The 16372-nt window shown below is 43.6% G+C and overlaps 1 long non-coding RNA gene across 1 annotated transcript in view; it reads right to left on the reverse strand.

Annotated features, from left to right (window-relative positions):
* The window catches only part of LOC309352249, a 114880-nt gene that overhangs the window by 36748 nt on the left and 61760 nt on the right, over window positions 1-16372 (reverse strand). The gene's annotated exons all lie outside the window — the stretch shown is intronic.

The following is a 16372-nucleotide window of genomic DNA, read 5'->3' on the forward strand; positions in this document are numbered from 1 at the left end:
CAGAAATGAAACTAATAGGCCTGCACGTGTTTATTGATCAGTACAATCCCCTAAGTTCAGTGAAACTTACTCGCAAGTAAGTTGTGTGTGGGATTACACTGTCAGCAATTAATGAAAATGCAGTAGTCCTTGCCATTCTTCTGAATTACACATACCCCATTTGTTTCCAGATCAATGTCATCCATCAGCAAGGGGAAAAACCTAGCTCAGCGTATTTGCGGGTATCATGGGAATCCTTGAAATAGACTCTTCAAGACTTTTTTTTACCTGATTGCCCTCAAAGCCTGGGTAACGGAAACCAACACTTTCTTTCTTTAAAGCAAGATTTCATTAGAAAAAAAGTGAGGCTGTTTCGAAAAGAGAACCATTAATTAAAGAATTAAGCAGGCTTGCCATTAAAAACAACAACAGATTATTTGTTTTCCATTCAGAACAAATACACTCTCTTGACTTCAAGTACTGTAAGAATAGCCTGCCCTGGACAAATAATGCTTCAACTATTGCACTAGATTTCATATTGTGCAACCATTATTCTCACTCTTAGGCTTGTGCAACAGCCCTTGTAGCATCACAGAATTATAGAGTTGGAAGGGACAACAAGGAACATGTGGTCCAAACCACTGCAATGCTGGAATCCTTTGCCCAACATGAGACTCAAACCCACGACCCTGAAATTAAGAGTCTCGTGCTCTACTGACTGAGCTATCCCAGTGCTTGTGTTGGTACACTCAGAGGATGACCTCCAAACTATCGTAAATATCTTCACAGAAACTTGTGAAAAGCTCGGCCTATCACTCAACGTACAAAAAACCAAAGTGCTGCACCAACAAACACAAAACAACCCCTCTGCAACACCACAAATCCAACTCAATGGTGCAACGTTGGAAAATGTTGATCACTTCTCCTACCTGGGCAGTTATCTTTCCTCAAGGGCTGACATTGATGCTGAAATCCAGCATTGCCTGAGCTCTGTAAGTGCGGCTTTCTCCCAATTGAAGTGCAGAGTGTTTGAGGACCAGGACATTTGCAGGGAAACCAAAATGCTTGTTTACAAAACTATTGTACTACCAACCTTACTGTATGCTTGTGAAACATGGACCACTTATAAATGGCATCTCCAACTCCTCAAAAGATTCCATCAACGGTGTCTCCAAAAATGTTTACACATCACTTTGGAAGGCTGGCAAACTAATGCCAGTGTACTGGAAGAAGCAAAGATCACCAGTGTCAAAGCAATGATTCTTCAACATTAACTTGGACTGGTCATGTTGTGTGGATGCCTGATCATCGTCTTTGAAGACGCTCAAACTCAGAAGGAAAGAGAGAAACGCGCTAAGAGGAAGGCACGCTTGGCAAACCCTCACTGTGATCAACTCCCACCTGGAAACCTATGTCCCCACTGTGGAAGGACGTGTGGATCCAGAATTGGCCTCCACAGTCACTTATGGACTCACTGTTAAAACTGTGTTCGTGGAAGACAATCTTACTTGGCTAAGAGTGATCGAAGAAGAAGAAGAAGAAGAAGAAGAAGAAGAAGAAGGTGGTTGTGTTTGCAGTCAGAGAATGCTGAATTTGGACCTTAGTCAGGGGCCAGGAGCAGATGAGTTTCAGCAACCAGATACCATAGATATCACAACCAAATGCCATAAGAGCTCCATCACCCTGCATCCTAGAGCCAGGAGCATCCAAGAAGGAACTTGGTGGCAGGCCACTTAGAACAAAGGCAGCACTTTGTAAAACCGACCACTGGACAAGGGGAATAAGGAAAAATGTTCCCAGTTTCAGAGAAGCAGTGTTGTGTTCTAGTTTGCTAGTCTTTCCTCCCCAACCTGAATGATCTTTTGCCTCCTCCAGTGTACCGCTTCAGATTACTATGTGAGTGGCGAAGCTTTTTTTGGGAAAGAAATAAAAATTGATTATCCCAAAAGTTAGGACAGATGCCAAGTCCTCTCTTTCCTAGTCTTTGTTTTCTTCAAACAAGAAGAATATCATATCACTTTCTCTGTTTGTTATGCTCTTTTCTTGAGTCACCTCGAACACCATAGTGGTTGTTAACAAAAGAGTCACTGTTTTTAAGAAACCTTCAGCTGACCAGATGCCTGTCAACTAAGTAGGAAAAAGAGCAAGATTTCTGGAGTCTCTAAGCAGTAGACAGTGATTAAGAAAACCGTGTTTGCTTTTTTTTACTCCTTGCCCTTTTATAACACAAAAGAAAAGAGCACTGGACCTTAGATAAATATACTATATGCTTCTCCAGCTAAAATTTTGAAACCCTCATTCAAAATACAAAACTGTGAGGTCTGGGACTGCGGCCACAGAAAACACTGTCGGAACAAAAGAGTGCTGCTGGTGTAACATTACTTATAATTGGAAGAGGATAATAAATAGGGCAGATCTGGGGGCATAACCTTCCTCAGAGTTATAATCTAAAAATAATTATCTAAAAATCATGCACTTTAAACTTCAGATTGGTTTTCCTTAAAATCATACATTTCTAGATTTAAAGACTACATTTTATTTCAATGTATGTGGAGAGATTGGCTAATTTTATATTAGCTGCAGTCTGCAGAGTCAGTGGATTTTAAATGGTTTTAGATGCTTTTGCTTGTCTGTGAACATTACGTAGATGCTTAAAATTGTTTTTAAATGTTAAAAATACGTTTTTATTTTATTTTAAATTGTATTGTTTTGATTTTTTGTGTTTGGCATTCTAGGCTCATTTGGGAGGGAAAGTAGGACATAAATTTAACAAACAGCAAATACTAATTAAATAAATTATAAGGTTAAGGGATTATGGGAATTGTATGGAACAAGATTGGGAGGGTCACAGATTCCCCACCCTGTTTTACATAATACATTTCTAAGTGTAATATTGCATCTATTGAAATCTTAAAAGATGTCAAATTCCTGTAAAAATCAGGGACCTACATGCTACACAAATGAATGGCTCTAACTGATTCCCTCCAGTTGTGGTTTGAGGACCCGATCCCCCCCCCCAAAGTGGAATGAATACACAAGGACATGTGATATAAGGTTAATGGGCAAGAAAAGGCCACAACTTTATTGATTACAGCAAGTGAAAAGGTATTGGCTTAGGCATGGGATTACATCAGCTGACTCCACCCCCTCAGAGAGGGGTGAGTCTGAAACAAGGGGGGTTTATTCACCAGTAGGTGGAGCCTGTTGATGCTAATCCAACTATAGGCTCTCTCCTGATGTCACCGAGGGTCGTGCCATGGCCTCCCGCCAAGCAGGCATCGGACAGAATACACGACCGCCAGATTCCTTTAACGGAATACCCAAAAATTGAAGGCATAGGCGATGGCCACACCTAGCCCTTCAACACCACGACACATTATTCCAATGCCTAACCTACCCACCAATACCACGAAAGTTGTGACGATTGCTACGAGGTAGGCGAAAAAACCAAAAAGCCTAATGCCAAATGGAAAAATTCCTACCAGGCCCCCTGGGCAACCAGGGCGACCAACCTAAGGTCCATAGCAAGGCCAAGGGAAACTAAGCCCTGAGCTCAAAGGGAGTGGAGGGTGGGTGAATCGCGACGAGACGACGAAGAGTGAGGCTGAAGAGGGGCTGGCACTGCTGTATTAAGGCTGCTATATACGCCCCCTCGGAGGCACCTGGTTGGGTGCCTGCCGATGGGCGTGGGTGCCAGCCAAGTAAGTGGGAGGAAGGGGGCTAATGCCCCCTGCTAGAGGCGGGGCTCGGGCTCCCGCCCACAACCACTCCCCTCTCTTCAGGAGGAGAGTCTTTTTTATTATTATGTATTAAATTTTTATTCTGTCCTTCGTCTGAACATCACAGGCTGGTTCACAACATAAAAATACAAAATGAGAACGCTAAAAAAATTGTAAAAAACGAACAAACCAGGCACTCCCACAAGAAACTTTTAAAAGGCCATAATTCACCACAGTGCTGAATTAGCTCCCTTTTTCAGAGCACAATTCCTTAAAATGTACTTACTAGCTATATTATTTCAGCTGCATATGAAAAGCACATGAAATGATTTGGGTTGGGTCCAAATAGTTCTGACTGCAGTCTTAGTAAAAAAAAATTAAAAAATCTTAATATCCAGAAATGACCTGACCAATTGTGACATTTGGCAATGGGGTTATTTGGACTAGGATTGCCAAATGCGGTCCTTGAGGGGGATTCTCTACATCTAAGGGTTTTTACGGAAAGGATCGTTTAATCGGGGTTGGAATGGAGAAATTCTCTGCAGAGCTGATCTGGTTCAGGGTAATCTGTTTCCCAGGGGCATCAAAACTCCTGGGAACTGGTTAGAGTTACTTCAAGAATCAAAAAAGGAAAATATCCCATCGCTCTAGTGACGCCTCTTTTCATCCATATGTTAAGCCAAAGTATCGTGGGCTTCCATGGGAATATTTCGGTACATAATTTTTAAGAAGCGAGTGATACCACACACCAAGGTTAATATTGCATGTACAAACTTTATTTTGTCTGTGATTATAGTCCAATCATCTCTAAAGCAGCATGGAGTCTGTAAACATCCTTTGCAAAACAACTCCAGTTGTGGAGGTCAAGACAATTGTACTGACCTCCCATATTGACTACTCGTGACAATTTGTTGTAAACGGTATGTAAATACAACTCATCGCACATTGCGTAAGTGATCTGAATTTTCGCAGGTAGTTTCACAACGGTACTCTGGTATTCATTTGTTGACTGTCACAACAGTATGATGGCAGGAGACCGCTTTATTTAATGTTTATACTAATGTTGTTTGCACTGTTTTGCTTAATTATATTGCATCACCGGGTCAATGGCTCAGTCAGTAGAGCACGAGACTCTTAATCTCAAGGCTGTAGGTTCAAGCCCCATATTGGGCAAAAGATTCCTGCATTGCAGGGGGTTGGGCTAGATAACCGCCATGGTCCCTTCCAATTCTATGATTCTAAGTTCATCTATTGTGTGCAATTAATTAAACTGATTTTAGTTTTGATTGTTATTTACTCCAGAATCTCCAAGTGCCCCTATTTTCCAGGGATGTCCCCTGATTTAGAAAAGCTGTTCTGGTTTGATCCTGGAATGCCCCACTTTTCCTTAAAAAGGTAATGGGACCCCTGACCGTTAGGTCCAGTCACGGACGACTCTGGGGTTGCGGTGCTCATTTTGCTTTATTGGCTGAGGGAGCCAGCGTACAGCTTCCAGGTCATGTGGCCAGCAGGACTAAGTCGCTTCTGGTGAACCAGAGCAGCACACAGAAACACTGTTTACCTTCCCGCCGGAGCGGTACCTATTTATCTACTTGCACTTTGATGTGCTTTCAAACTGCTAGGTTGGCAGGAGCAGGGACCGAGCAATGGGGGCTCACCACATCACGGGGATTTGAACCACTGACCTTCCGATCGGCAAGTCCTAGGCTCTGTGGTTTAAGCCACAGCACCACCTGCATCCCTCACTTTTCCTTAGGATGTCCCTATTTCATTGGAGAAATGTTGGAGGGTATGTAGTTATCCCATCCCACCCCCCAGCCGTCTGAAGGCAATCCTGTATAGGGAAATTTTTTTAAAAAAGTTTTATTCTGTTTTTATATATGTTGGAAGCTGACCAGAGTGGGCAACCTAGTAAGATGTGAGGGGTATAAACAGCAAAATTATCCTATGGAATGGGATGTCCCTGTTTTCACTGGAGAAATTTTGGATGGTATGGAGACCATGTAGCAGAAACATGGCAATCCTGTATAGGGAAGTTTTTTAAAAAATGTTTTATTATGTTTATATATGAGTGTGTGTTATTATGCTTTTATATATGTTGGAAGCTGCCCAGAGGGTATCAGTAGCAAAATTATCCTTATGGAATGGGATGTCCTTATTTTCACTGGAGAAATGTTGGAGGGTATGTCACTGTACAGTGGCACCTTGAGTTACAGACGCTTCACGTTACAGATGCTTCAGGTTACAGACTCTGCTAACCCAGAAATAGTACCTCAGGTTAAAAACTTTACCTCAGGATGAGAACAGAAACCGTGTGCCGGCGGCAGTGAGAGGCCCCAATAGCTAAAGTGGTACCTCAGGTTAAGAACAGTTTTAGGTTAAGAATGGACCTCCAGAACCTCTTAACCCGAGGTACCACTGTACTTTATTCCTTTCAATTTTGGGTGTTCTGCGCAGAGGACATTGTTAATGGGTGGTTTATATATAAGGGATGGTGTCTAACAGGTAGTTCAATAAATAATAATAATAATAATAATAATAATAATAATAATAATAATAATAAATTTTATTTATATCCCGCCCTCCCCAGCCGAAGCCGGGCTCAGGGCGGCTAACAACACTAAAGTAGTGCAACATCTGTGGCCTGGGACCTTCAAGATATTTTTATTTGAAGACCGTAAGTTCCTCTGTGGGGCATACCAAGAGAGGCGGTCCTGTAGGTACGAGGGTCCTAGGCCGTATAGGGCTTTGAAGGTTAAAACCAGCACCTTAAACCTGATCCTGTACTCCACCGGGAGCCAGTGCAGCTGGTATAGCACCGGATGAATGTGATCTCGCAGCGAAGACCCCGTAAGGAGTCTCGCTGCGGCATTCTGCACCCGCTGGAGTTTTTGTAAATAAGGTGTGTGCGTCCCATTTTTCCTCCCAGGAACTCAAGGCTCTTCTCCCCCCACTGCGGCGGATTTGGGTCCTATGGCACCCTGAGTGAGCCCAAAATTTGGCATCCCCCTCAGTCCTTGTGCTGGCTTTAGGAAGAAAGTGTGAGGGCTCTGGCAGGGTCCTAGAACCCTCCCATCTCCTTCCCTAAGCAGGGCAAAAAAGGCCTGCTGTTATCCTCTCACCTTTTTTTTTTTTTTTTTTTTTGCCAGAGAGAATCAGTGTCCCATCTTTCCCCCTGGGCATTAGCTGCTGTTGCCTGCAAGCGGGAGGCCAAAGTGCAAGAATAAACAACTCTGGCCAGAAGATAAAAGAAAACAGGAAAGTTGCTGGGCTGGTGAAGTCTTTGTTCCCTCCTTACAATGAAAGGTGGGCACTTCTGTGAGCTGAAAGCAGTGGACCTGTCTCTCTTTGGTGGCTGTTTCTCTCTCTCTGCATGCCATTGGCACCTGCCAGTCAATTCTGCTTCCATGTTAATAATGGTTTTCTGTTTTCTCTTCTGCAGACCTGCTTCACAATGTAGCCTTTGTCTCTATTGTTCATTCTGAGTTGCCCTTAGGCTTACCTCCCATTCAAGGTCATTCACCTGCTCTTCCCAGGGTCACAAGAACCCCAGAGGCTCCGTTTTCACCCCAGTCACCTCTCAGAGATGTTGCTGGTATGTGTCAGAAATCAGGGAGAGCTGGTCTGTGGCCCGTGTTTTGTTGGAAAACGAGCGAGGTCCCAGCTAATGATGAATGGCTACTTAAGCTGACAGAATATGCACAGCTTGCATACTTAACATATAGAATAAGAGAACAAGAAGGACATATGTTTAGAGAAGAGAAGATTGGGAAATGTTTACTGAATATATGGGAAATAACTATGTACAGCTGAAAACGCTGGCAGCATTAAGAAAATTTCAACAGTGTAAATAAGTTTTGATGGGTGCAATAATGGTTTAGTTTTTGTAAAATATGCAGGGATATGTGATATGCAAAATGAACCATGGAAAGAGAAGAAGGGAAGTCATTGGTGTTTTAAGGATGTTAAAATGAGTATTTAAAATTGTAAAACTCTCTCTATATATATCAGCAAGAAGCAGGTACAACTTCAAGAGCTCCTTGGGAAAGGTTTTGCATTTGTTAGCTGCAGCTGATTTGTAGAGCCCCATAGTGGAACGCCATAGGTTAATTTTACTATAGTTGCGTGTCGAGGTCCCCAGGTCCACCCCAATAACTCACACATCACACAGAAATTTTTGTTTCAGATTTTTGGCATACTTTTGGCCACAACTTTATTAAAATACAAATTTGTGAGTTGTTGCGTAGGCATTGGTTGCGACTATCTGCCCCCACCATGGGGGACATGCTGACATTCCACACGATGCGAAAGTCAGAATGGGGGAATACACTTGGGGGTTACGCGGAGCAGGGAACCTGCCCTCACCCCAAATGCAACCAGGAGCTCATTGCTATGGCCCGAGCCCCCTTGACAGAGTGGACAAGCAATAGTTAGCTCCCAATTCCTTTAACGGAATCCCTCGCAGCAGCAGCAGCAGCATTAGAGGGGCAGGCACAGCCAATCCATGCCCCTCAACCAACCAAACCATAAACCAATGCCTAAGCGCGAACCTTACAAGTTGTGACAATTTGCTACGCAGTAGGCAAAAACCAAATGGCCCCAGCCAATCAGCCAGATGGACAAAATTCCTACCAGGCCCCCGCTCCAAAGCAGACGACCCCATGACAGGCATAGCAAGGTCAAAGCAAACAACCCTGTTCTAGGGAGGGAGGGACGGGCAATCCAATGCACGAACGAAAAGAGGAAGCCCTAGCCTCGTGCAAGGAGTTTTACTATTTCTGGCTGTCAATCAATAAATGGCAACATTAACTTCTTCCCAACAAGGGAAGCCCCAATCGCATCAGTGGCCAACAATCAATTAGCCTGCCCCCCAACTTTGGAGTGTCCTGGCAGCCCCCACCGCAACACGTGCTCTCCATGAAGGAGAACACGCGTTGTACTTACCCCTAGGGGCTTCTCTGGTTAGTGTGTCTCTCCAAAGTACTTTAAACCATCATGTCTTCTTCCCCCAGAGAATTATGGGAGTTGTGGAGAGTGCTGAGAGTTGTTGGGAGACCCCCTATCTCCCATGGGAAGGGGAGACCAACTGTTAAACCACTTTGTGATTGCCAGAGACTGAAGCAGGAACTTTCTCCAGGCAAGGAATTTGCTTCTGATCCTTAAAAATACATTATAACATGGGGGTGGGGGGGTGAGGGTAAAAGCGAAATCGACACCTAAAGGCTAAAAAAGTGGGTCAGGGGTTTCTCCACCCTTTGAAAATACTGCAGCTTGCATGCAAAGTTTTTAAGCTTCCTTTTATAAATTAACAATAGCTTTTATAAATCAGCTATGGACACAAGCTCTTATCCTTGCCTTCTGTTGCTCATATTATTGCATGTAGAGAAAAAAGTACAGTGGTACCTCAGGTTACATACGCTTCAGGTTACAGACTCCACTAACCCAGAAATAGTACCTCGGGTTAAGAACTTTGCTTCAGGATGAGAACAGAAATTGTGCAGTGGTGGCGCAGTGGCAGCAGGAGGCCCCATTAGCTGAAGTGGTGCTTCAGGTTAAGAACAGTTTCAGGTTAAGAACGGACCTCTGGAATGAATTAAGTACTTAACCTGAGGTACCATTGTATTGTGCAAACCTATGGTATACAATTTGCATGTTTGTGGATCTGTCTGTCCTGAAAATGTAAGAGTTCTGTGACAGGAAGACAGCTCCTCCCTCCAGTCCGTTTCGAGAAAAGCGGCACCTTTTGGGTTTCTGCCTGGTGTTGTTAAAAACAGAATTGGCTGTGGCAGCAAAAAGAGACACAGGAAGAAAGTTGACAGTTATGAGAGGCTGATAACGCAATTGTAGTGGGAAAAAGAGCCCTGAACTGTGTATCACTGGTGCCCCGCCTGAACGAAACAAAGTCCACATCTTCCACCCACAGCCTATTTACACCAGAGTAGCACAGTTATAAGTAATATGGTTGAAAGCCACGTGACACACTGGAAGCAAAACATGACATCTAATTTTGGAAAGCGTTACTCAGATCATGTGGTTAATGCAGCCACCCCCATTCCTCCTTCTGTGACTACAATAGAATTGCTAGATAATCAGGAAATCCTTAGGTGGGGAATGGGAAATCCTATCGTTCTAAATTAATTTAGCAGGGTATTCCATGGTGGAAAATCAGTGTCAGTTGTGATTATTTTTTTAATAAAAAAGGTCAACGTAGCAGATTGAAACTGACAATGTATTGTTCAGCTGCATCCGTCACTTATTCCTCTTAGTTCCCCTGTTCTAACTTAGTTCCTCATTTTCCCCAGTTTTCTTTTTGTAGTTCAGCTAATGTTTGTCTGCTTGATTTTGCCATCATCAACAACATCATTATTACTTACTAATTATATATTATTAAGTAAGTAAATAAGTAAGTAAGTAAGTAAGTAAGTAAGTAAAGTGTATAGCGCCTTATGCCCATAGGTCCCAGGGGGTTCACAGAAAAAAACACCAGAACATAAAACCACAAAATACATAATCAAAACAAAAACAACCCAATGATCCCCCAACACATTTTAAAAGGGCATAGGATGTCAACCAAGCAAAGGCCTGATTTAAAGAGGAACATTTTTGCCTGGCACCTAAAGGTGTGTAATGAAGGTGGCAGGCAAACCTCCCTGGGGAGAGAATTCCACAGACGGGGAGCCACTGCAGAGAAGGCCCCGTTATTGTGTTGTCACCCTCTGTACCTCTCAAGGAGGGAGCATATGAAGGAGGGCCTCAGAAGATGATCTCAGGGTCCAGGTAGGTTCATATGGAAAGAGGCGGTCCTTGAGGTTTTGCGGTCCTTTGCTACTACAAAATCATAAAAGCAACAACAAACTAGCATCCCTCCTGCCCTTTTATGCAAAAAACAAAAAAACAAAATCGTACAAAAAATGCTTTTGATTCTTAGTTTTTAGTACTATAAAACTACAGTACTTCGAAAGGAAAATGATGAGGCACATTTGTCCCACAGCGAAAAACAGTCATAACTATTGTGCATTAGTATAACTGCTTGTCGTTTAGAGCAGTCACCTGATGCCTTTGCTTCCCTGTGATAGATTGGCAACAATTCTGTTATCACCAATGGAATTACACCAACGTGTATCAGATGTCAAGGTGATTACTTTTCAACAATTTGGCTCTTTAGTTAAAAAGCCACTTAAGACTGGATAGCCTGCAACAGAAAAGTTATCTAATAAATGTCACCTGGTTCAAAAAAAATTCTTTGGGTCCACTTTTTATCCTTGATCGAAGAACCATTTAAAATTAAGTAAATCAATACATTTTGTCTCAGTCCAGTGGCGTAGTGTGGGGGGTGCAGGGGGGGCCGGCCGCACCGGGCACAACATCTGGGGGTTAGGGTTAGGGAGCGCAAATCCACAGGTTAGGGGGCGCAAATCCATGGGTTAGGGGGCGCAAATTACTTGCCTTGCCCCGGGTGCTGACAACCCACGCTACGCCACTGTCTCAGTCACTCACTACGAATGTGCTATTTTGTTTTTTATCAGCTCCTCTGAGTAGTTGCCATTACAACTGTTACTTTAATGATGTGTAAACTTGAATTCAACTTTAACAATGTGTAACGATCTGTAAACTTTGCTGAGGATGTGGAATACAAAAATCAACAAGTTTAGTTTTGTAGAAAATACTACGTACAGAGTTTGATTATGAGAACAAACTAGGGCCGTAATCTTAAAACCAGTGACGTCAGGGGAAATCCATGAATTTTAAGGAGGGCAAAGGAACTTGACATTTGTAGCCACTATATTACACAATATCATGAAGCAAGTTCTCCCATTCTGAAATAGCCTGAATTAAGCCATGACACTTCTGGGCTACACATTCAATAAACACACAAAACATAACCGGCTGTACGTTTCAATAAATAAGGTATACTAGGGATGCAGGTGGTGCTCTGGGTTAACCACAGAGCCTAGGACTTGCCGATCAGAAGGTTGGTGGTTCGAATCCCCCGCGATGGGGTGAGCTCCCGTTGCTCGGTCCCTGCTCCTGCCAACCTAGCAGTTTGAAAGCACATCAAAGTGCAAGTAGATAAATAGGTACCACTCTGGCGGGAAGGTAAACGGCGTTTCCATGCGCTGTTCTGGTTCGCCAGAAGCGGCTTAGTCATGGTGGCCACATGACTCGGAAGCTGTACGCCGGCTCCCTTGGCCAATAAAGCGAGATGAGCGCCGCAACCCCAGAGTCGGTCACGACTGGACCTCATGGTCAGGAGTCCCTTTACCTTTACCTTATTCCTTGTATTAAATTGTAGATTTCAACAGAAGTAGCTCATAAACTATTCTTTCCTATGCCACTGATGGTTAGACCATTTGACACTGCCCATCAAAAAAGTGCCATCAGCAACCTTCAAGTGATGTTGGCTGTGACAACCATCTCAGAAGCTTCTGGGGACAATCACACTGATACAGGGGAATTCCTATATATATATATATATATATATACACACACACACCCATCATCACTTGATGACAGCAAGTGAAGATTTGTACATGCCTACCTTGTTTTTAAAATCCTTTGCTGTCCCCTTCCCCCTTTTCTAGCATTAAACATGCAGCAATAAAATCTTTTGCTGTTAGGTGTTAGGTCCAACAGTAGTTAAAATTACAGAATAATTTTCAGCCCTCACATAATGAGATGGATAGAAAATTGTTCTCCACTCTGAGTATCTTTCCTTGGGGCCACAGAGCACACTGAGGTGCTAAAGGAAACAGAGGTGTACCTAGGCTCCCTTGGGTCCTTGGCAAGGAGCTGTATCGGTGCCCCCAAAGCTGAGAGCGACCCAGACCCTCCAAGGGACCCTATTTTCCATGGATGTGCCTGATTTAGGGAAGCCATCCCAGTTTCTGATTTGATCTCAGAATGTCCCACTTTTCCTTAGGGTGTCCCTATTTTCATTGGAGAAATGTTTGAGGGTATGGACTTATCCGACCACTGAGCCGCCTGAAGGCAATCCTGGATAGGGAAGGTTTTTTAATAAATGTTTAATGTTTCTTATATATGTTGGGAACTGCCCAGAGTGGCCAGGGCAACCCAGTCAGATGTGTGGGGTATAAAGCGTGAAATTATCATGAGTGTGTGTTATTATGCTTTTATATATGTTGGAAGCTGCCCAGAGGGTATCAGTAGCAAAATTATCCTTATGGAATGGGACGTCCCTCTTTTCATCAGACAAATGGTGCAGGGTATGGAGACGATGTACCAGAAACTCAAAAAATTAGCTTTTCGTCACCTTCACCAGTGACTTCCTCCCCGGCCATCGGGGTTGGGTCTACTATGCTCTGTCTCCCCTCCTCCGCCATCGCTCTATCTGTCTGCCTTCCCTTCTGCCTCCTTCCTCTCTCCCTTCCTTTTCATCCTCCTGCAACTCTTGCCTGCGCTCTCTGCCTTTCTTTACTCTGAGCCCCACTAGGTGATCCACTCACACTTCTAATATCAACACCGGCTGTTTGGGTAAGCCCCCCCCCCCCGGGCTGTGGTAGTGCCCTATGCCAGTGGCTGGATTCCCCCAGCAAGGTCCCCATAGAGGCCTACATGCCTCTCCTGGCTGCCCAGAGCAGCAGAAAACAAGCCCAAGGAGCACTTGAATGGGTGGGCAGGTTCCTAGCCACTCTGAGGTAGAGTGGAGAGGTGCAATTTTTGCACGCCTCTGGGCCTGCGTCCTTGATGGGAGCCAGTCTCACCAACCCCTTGATACGTCCCTGAATGCAAAACAAATGTAGTATTACCAGTCACACTTTTTTAAAAAAAGATATGTTTCAGTCTGGCATCCTGAACAAAAGGATGCTACCAAATCTCATTTTTGTACAACAATTTTCTGTCATTAAAAAAAACCAACAACCCCAATACAGACACTAAAGTTTGGGGGCCCAAACAACAGCTACATATTTACAAAGCACCCTCTCTCCGAGTGCTCCTCCACATGGAGGACCTTAAGGTCTACAAATGACAACATTTTGGAGGTCCCAAGCCACAAGGTGGTCAGATTGGTCTCAGCTAGGGCCAGGGCCTTTTCAGTACTGGTTCCGACTTGGTGGAATGCTCTGTCACAAGAGACTAGGGCCCTGTGGGACTTGACATCTTTCTGCAGGGCCTGCAAGACAGAGCTGTTCCACCTGGCCTTTGGTCAAGGCACAGCTTGACCCTTGTGTTTCCCTCCCCTTATTGTTTTGATCTATGGGCTACTTTTAAAATGAGGCTGCATTTTAAATTGCATTTTAACCTGTATTTTAAATTAGCCCCCCCCCCCCCCAATTATGTTTTTACTGTACTTTTCTTGGTTTTAGCCGCCCTGAGCCCGGCTCTGGTTGGGGAGGGTGGGGTATAAATAAAATTTATTATTATTAAATTTATTATTGTAAAATGTAACAGCCATTTTGTCTGCCGCTTTAGAAACTTGGGATAAGAGTGTCTGCTTTCACTTTGACCTCATGCTTCTAGGAATAAAAAGTGCTCAGCATCCATGTGCTTGTCAGATCAAATCTGTGGTTACAACTCAGAGCAACCATTCAAGTCCGAGTTGGGAGCCCACACCTTAGGGTGTCAAATTAAGTGGCTATTTAGAAGGCAAAGCGTTACTGAATTTCGACACCCCTGCCAGTTGGAACTTTTGTTGTTTCTATAATCTAATCTTTGGTAGGCTAATGACCCCTTACTTTACGATAGCACAATTGATTAAGGACTTTGGTCTGATAACAGCAGGGCTAATCATTTAATTTATTGTTGTATTTATAATGCCAGGGAGGGGAAGAAGCACCTTTTTCTCGCCTCAGGTGCCACAATAAGTGGGTCTGCCTTCGGTACTACAGCGGTGCACCTTGGTTTGTGGAAAATGTGCCATTTTCTGCTCTGCCTCAGACAGCAAAATGCCATCAGTTGGCCTTGCCCTAAATATTGAAATTGAAATACTTTATTGTCACTTGTACAACTTGTATACAGTGAGATACACGAGCACCCCCCACTCAGCTCTCTTAGTCTTAATTCCCCTCGTTTACTGATGCACACCCACCAAACCCGAAAGTCAGTTGCCCTGTTATTATCTTTTCATTCAGTAGCCTAACAGCTCTCGGATAGAAGCTGTTCTTTACCCTGCGGTGCGACTAATCATGCTTCTATATCTTCTGCCCGAGGGCAAGAGATCAAGAAAGTGCCGGCCAGGTTGTGAATCATCCCTGAGAATTTTCCTCACTCTCCTGAGGCAACGTTCTTCCGTGATGTCATCCAGCGGATTCACGGGACAGCCCATAATATCTTGAGCTGTATTCACCACCCTCTATAGGCACTTCCTATCAGTTGATGTCAAACCAGCATACCACACTGTGATGCAATATGAAAGGACGCTTTCTATTGTGGACTGGTAGAAGGAGAGCATCTTTCTTCTGCAATACTCTGAGGAGATGGAGTCTCTGTTGGGCTTCCTTAACCACCTAGGTTGTATTGATTTTCCAAGTAAGGTCTTCACTGAGATAAACTCCTAGGAATTTATTGTATCCCCTTTGACATTTTGGACGGCCTCTTCCCTAAACCTCAGCAACATGCATTCCAGAAGGCCATGTGCTAAACATATATAACACACACACATATATATTAGGAACATGTGAAGCTGTCTTAGACCAGGTCAGACCATTGGTCTGTCTAGACTAGTATGGACAGTTTTGATGGACTGCTGCTCTCTAGCAGAGTTCTGTGCCATAATCTGTGACCTGATCCTTTTAGCTGGACATGTCTGCATGCTCTTCCACTCAGCTTTGTCCTGTCAGATGTCCAATAAATCCCACCCCCTTTTAGTGGCTTGTTTGGGCTTACTGGCAGCCTCTTTCAAGAAGCCACAAGAAAGATGGAAAATTACGCATAAGAACGTTGAGCCCATATTTTGCTCCTGAGCTTTCAGATTCAGTTCTGGCATTCACTAGCTGTTCATAATTGTACAGTTCACTCTTTTAACTTCTCTCTCTGTCTCTGTCTCTGTCTCTGTCTCTGTCTCTGTCTCTCTCTCTCTCTCTCTCTCACACACACACACACACTCACTCACAATTGCTTATTTGATTTCCAGATTAAAATGTACATTCACATAACAACATAATGTATAAAAGCAATATTCCAAAGAATCTCCTGGACTTTCCCCCCTCCCCTTTGTGGGTCTTATTGTTAATCCTTTCCTTCTGCATCTTTTATAATAATCCAAATTTTTATATCTCCATTATGTCCAAAGGTCATGGTTACACTACAAGTGTTATTCCAATCCCACTTACGATTTTAACTGTTTACAATGGTTTTTAAGCTAAATTATAAACTTCCCCCATTCCTTATTAAAGTTTTGGTGGTGGACCAAAACCACTCTTTTAACTTCTTAACTATTTGCTGTCACTATAGCTTTTGATATCTTCTTCATTCTATATACGCAGCTTACGTTAGCTTCAGGAAAGAAGAAAACCCACGGAAACTCTCTGTATAATTTAGCCTCGTTATTTTTGAGGCCAAACAGCCCAAAAGCACTTTCCCTCCTCCCTGGCAGTAAAAATGCAACGATCATAAGTTAAATGGCTATTATGTTTGCTGCCATTTCATGACACCCCAAGCCAACTGCCTGAAGCAATTGCCTCGCCTTGTCTAATAATGGCAGGCCTAGCCCTGGT

Source organism: Podarcis erhardii (genome assembly GCF_964252035.2).
Source record: "Podarcis erhardii genome assembly, chromosome: 11".
Classification (NCBI taxonomy): domain Eukaryota; kingdom Metazoa; phylum Chordata; class Lepidosauria; order Squamata; family Lacertidae; genus Podarcis; species Podarcis erhardii.